The sequence below is a fragment of the Pyrgilauda ruficollis genome, unplaced genomic scaffold (genome assembly GCF_017590135.1).
Source record: "Pyrgilauda ruficollis isolate IOZ18807 unplaced genomic scaffold, ASM1759013v1 scaffold12, whole genome shotgun sequence".
Taxonomy (NCBI): Eukaryota; Metazoa; Chordata; class Aves; order Passeriformes; family Passeridae; genus Pyrgilauda; species Pyrgilauda ruficollis.
In genome coordinates, this window is record NW_024510321.1 from 15,982,226 (window position 1) to 15,986,925 (window position 4,700).

At 50.4% G+C, this 4,700-nt stretch overlaps 1 protein-coding gene across 1 annotated transcript in view; it reads right to left on the minus strand.

Annotated features, from left to right (window-relative positions):
* The window catches only part of BMI1 (BMI1 proto-oncogene, polycomb ring finger), a 10,619-nt gene extending 5,925 nt beyond the window's left edge, over positions 1 to 4,694 (minus strand). The window contains exon 1 of the mRNA XM_041488553.1: positions 4,280 to 4,694. The gene's annotated coding sequence lies outside the window, so the exon portion shown is untranslated. The remainder of the gene's footprint in view (positions 1 to 4,279) is intronic.
* Positions 4,695 to 4,700: the final 6 nt, after the last annotated feature.

Consider the following 4,700-nt stretch of genomic DNA (forward strand, 5'->3'; position numbering starts at 1 on the left):
GACGCGGGGCCCGGGGGCTGGCGGTGGGGGTGGAGGAGCCAAGGAGCCCGCGGGGGTCTGGGAGCCCGGCCGCGAAGGGAGGGGAGGGGGAGGGCGGGAGCGGCCCGGGCGGGGTCGGGTGGCACAGCCCGGAGGGTGCCCGGGCGCGGTGCGGGGCAGCCCGGCCGGCGGGGGCGGCCCCGGGCTTTGGGGTCTCAGCCTGGCGGAGGCGAATGCCAGAGGCTCCTCCCGAGCCTCGGCCATTTCGGATCCTCTCAGGGGCCTCTCTCCACGTCGACTCGGTGCGAGGAGCTGGTCTGAGATAGCTCCTCTCCCCCTCCGCTCCCTCCCTCCGGCGAGCAGAACCGCGCCGCGCTCCCGGGGACCGAGCCCCCTGCACCGCCAGTGGGGTGCCGAGCCCCAGCTCCCGCTCCACCGCGCCGGCATCCCCGCTCCCTCCTTCTCTGTTTTCCTCACTTTTCTCCTTCCTACCTTTCTCTCACCCCCAACTCTTTTTCTGTCTTTCTTTCCTTCTCCCACCTTTTGACGCTTGTTTAAAAATCATCCCGCGGACGAGGCAAGCGCGGTGCAAAGTTTTGTAAAAGGTGTAAAGAGATTTGCATCACCAGAGTAAGGTGCTTGGACGGGAGAAAACAAGTCTCCGGATACTTAAGTAACCCCCCTTTTCAGCAATAAAGCACACAGAGAAGGGGGGAAAAGCCCAAACCGACTTTAAACGGTACATTAGTGACAACATGCGAAGGACCATGTGACCAGATCATTCCTAAAGCTAAATCAACACCTTGTCAACACAATGAGGAGACAAGAGTGAAAAACAAATGTCATTTTCATAGTCTGAAATCCATCAAACCCCATCGCATGCACTGGCACCAACGCTGGATGCATACACACTGTTTAAAATGAGAGGGAATAACAGATAAAGGGAAAAGCACACACAGGGAAAAATCCCTGTCAGCCACGTCAATTGTAGAGTAAATTATTTTCTGTCAACCAGATCCTGAAAAACGTAATGTAACAACGTTGCTCCACTCCAAGCTATTAATTTCCCCAGGTCAGTGCTTCCAGCACACCAACTCCTGCCCTTGGTCCCCTCTCCTCCCGAGGCAGAGCTTGCGAGCCACCTCTCACCGCAGCACCGAGTGCTCAACATGCGAGCAGGCACTCGCAAACTTCAGTGTTAGGCGGCGGGAGAAAAAAAAAAAAAAAAAAAAAAAAAAAAAAAAAGGGAAAAAAAAAGTGGCAACACAGTGAGGTTTCTAAAAGCTTTGAACGTCAGCAAAACTGACCAGGACAGGGGTACAACATTCGTCAGAAGTGTGCACAGCGCCAACGAGCGACCCCGACCAGGAAACTTCTCTTGTTGCTGCAGGAGAACCCTTGAGTGAACAGCAGATAAAACTCCCCAACATCAAACCATAGCCGGCCAGCACAAAGAAAAGCAAAGTTCCAGAAGCACCAAGCCAGACCAGGTCCCCAAAGCTGTTCCCAGCACCGTGCGGGAAAGCAAGACCCCCGCTGCATTGTACTGCGGTTTAAATGTCGCTTCCAGGGTCCCTGACCCTCTGCTTCTTCCTTTTAAACTGATACCGAGGTTTTGCTTTTCCCAGAAAAGGCACAGACGGAGTTTCTGCATGCCTCTCTGAAGAACCCAGCGCCCTGAAGCCGGCGGCTCTGGAGTCCCTTTAGGTACTTACACATGGACAGCTTTCACGGTTCTGTGTTTTATTTGTTCAAGTCACTACCTTATAATTTATAAATATCTAAACCAAAAAAAAAAACCAAAACAAAAACCCCAGCAGTGACCGAGGTCACACAAGTCGGCTGACCGAGAATTCCGTCCCAGCCCTGACAGACTGGGACAAACCTTTCAAGACATTAACGCGTTTATTTCACGCAGGCGAAGCCCCTTCCTAAATGGAGGGGGATTAAATTCAACCGTGAAACCTGTTTTGTCGAAGTAACCCCTAAATGCGGATTATTTATTGCCCAAAGTTAGCACATTTTCAACGTGCTATGAGCTATCTTGAAAATCACTGATTTTCCCCAGCGAGCTGAACCAGGCACTTAATTTCTCCCTAAAAGCCACCCGCACAGGCACACGCGTGTCTGTGCCCGCGGGGATGTAACATGAACGCAGGACATTTTACTACATCAGCCTGAGTTTAATATCTTGGTACGAGGGAAACCCTTTCAGATGTTTTTTTTATGCCCCTGCTGATCTCACGGTGAATGCCAACACTTCACAGAAATACAAACAGCCTCTTAGCCAGGACAATATATATTTACACATTGACACATGGAGCAACTAAACGTAAAATATATGTGGATAATACCTGCTACAAGTAAACACTGCCAGCCAACCGATTATACAGAGGCCTTAAACAAGTTATGTCAAAATGAAGAAAAACAGAAGTGCATTCTCTTGCTAAGAATCAGCTACATTATTAAAAATCCATAAAGGCAATAAGCTATCAAACCTTGCTCGACAGGTCTCTAACAGAAAATACATACATAAAAAACCAGAAGCATCGCTTGGGTAGGTTTGTGTACTTTGTACCCATCTCCTCTCGGAAAACTCTCATCAGGAATAAAGCAGCCTTCATTCTACATCTTCACCCATTATCAGCCAGAGCCACTTGTACTATCGAGCCTGTTATTAGTCTTTCGCTTAAGAATGGCCGCATATGTTTTAAAGGAGAGGACAGTAGTTCTTTCAGAGGAGGCACACGAACCTCAAGTATCTCTGCACAACTCGCTACAGCGAGAGAAGACCTGAATATTGGCAACAGAGTGCAAAAGGACCCCAGGCTCTTAAATCGCCTCCCTGGGACTAGGTATAAGACACATTCTATCTACTTTTAAAACACAGCAAAATGTTAATTTTGTAATATCCAAGCGACCAGGTAGGTCAAGACTTCGTGTCTCTGGCAAAGTGCAACACAAGTCTCAGTTTCCAGGACGGGCTGCACAGAGTCACTTAAAGTAGTTTTAGTGGACTGTACTGAACGTCCCTGGTCTTAGGGACAGTCCCATTACAGAAGCTGCTCTCACCACTACAGACTACGCAAAAAAATTCTTTTAGCGACAAGCTTGCAAATGGGCACACATGCCCAGGTTTTCTTCGACTTTCCTGGAGAGTGGAGGAGTGAATCAAAGTTTTTAGAGGCTGAAAAGTTACTGCCTCACTTTTATGGAAATGCGATTTTTTCCCTGCTTATTTTCACCTGATTATTTGCAAATGTTTACAGCAGACACACATAAACATCCCGCTTTATATATTGCCAAGGCCATTCAATTATAAAAACATAACACCAGCAACTTTCAAGTGCTGCCCATAAGCAGCACGAGGAACCCACTCGTGACATCTTTAAGATCTGACAAAGGATTTCATGTAAATTTACCCTTCCCGGGCTCAGGGTAAAAAAAAAATACCAACCAGAGAAAAGAAATTCACACACACCACCCCCCCTCCGCGTCCCGCAGACACATCACCTTTGCTCCAAAGGCTCCAGCAAACCGCTCTCCCCAGCTCCCCAAGACCGCATTAAAAGTGCTACCCTTACCCCCCAAAAAAGTTATTTCTCGCCGTTGACCACCCCTTGCCTCTCCCAGTAGGCACAAACCCCTAAAGTTCAGCATTTAGAGCAGAAATGTAAGAGGAGACATTGGAAACAACTGGGAACCGCCATCTTACAACCCATCCAATTTCACAGAAGTACTTGTCCAACTTAAGTTAATAACATTTTCTGCTGGGTGCCCCGGCGCCTAACAACCCCCCCAGGAGGATCGCTACCCCCCACTGGCTCCGTCTCTATAAAATGGGTGCATTATCTGACATTTTAACCCCCCCCAGACACATTTCTTTCGGGGAGGACTGAAATCACTTGACCCAGGCAGCTCCAGATTTCACGAACGTCCCTGTTTAATCAAAATCTGCCTTTAAACAAAGGGCGCTCGGGCCGGGCTGGCAGCAGGGTCGGGAAATATAAATATTCTCCTCGGGGGCCATGTGCACAGAAAGGTTTTAGGGGGCGTCTGGAGAAAGAAAGGAACTAAAATTTGCAAATGTGGGTGCGTAACGCGAGCGAGTGCACAGGCTGCTGCTGCTGCGTGCCTGTATGTGTGTGTGTGGCTAGAGCAGCCTGTCAGCGCTTTTCCCATACGGAGAGCTCGGGGGACACCTAGGCGCCCCTTTGCAGCCCCCAAACCGGCCGAAAACCGCCGCCGAGCCCCCTTCGCCCCCCGCCCTTGGTAAGGCGACACCTCGCTTCATACGTACCCGGAAAACGGAGCCGGTTGGTGATGATCGGAGCGGCCAAAAAAGACAATGAAAGTTAAAAGTCGTTCAGCAGAAAATGAATGTGAGCCAAGCGGCCATCTTGAAATGAACTGCAGACGCTGTCAATTGCAATAAGCTTATTGCCGCCGCCGCCGCTGCGCTCCGCTCATTTTAGTTACAGAACGCCCGGGTCTCCTCCGCTGCTCGCGGGCCCTTCTCGCTCGCTCCCTCGCTCTCTCGCTCCCTCCGAGTTGGCCGCCCGGGCGGCTCAGGCGCTGCGAGCGCACAGTCTCCCCGGTCCGGATGGGTCCTCTCTCCACCAGCCCATTGTCTCTCCCTCTGCCCCCCGCTCCGCCTCGCGGCCTCTCTCGCGTTCCTTCTTTTATTATTATTGTTATTATTACGAGTATTATTGTTGTTG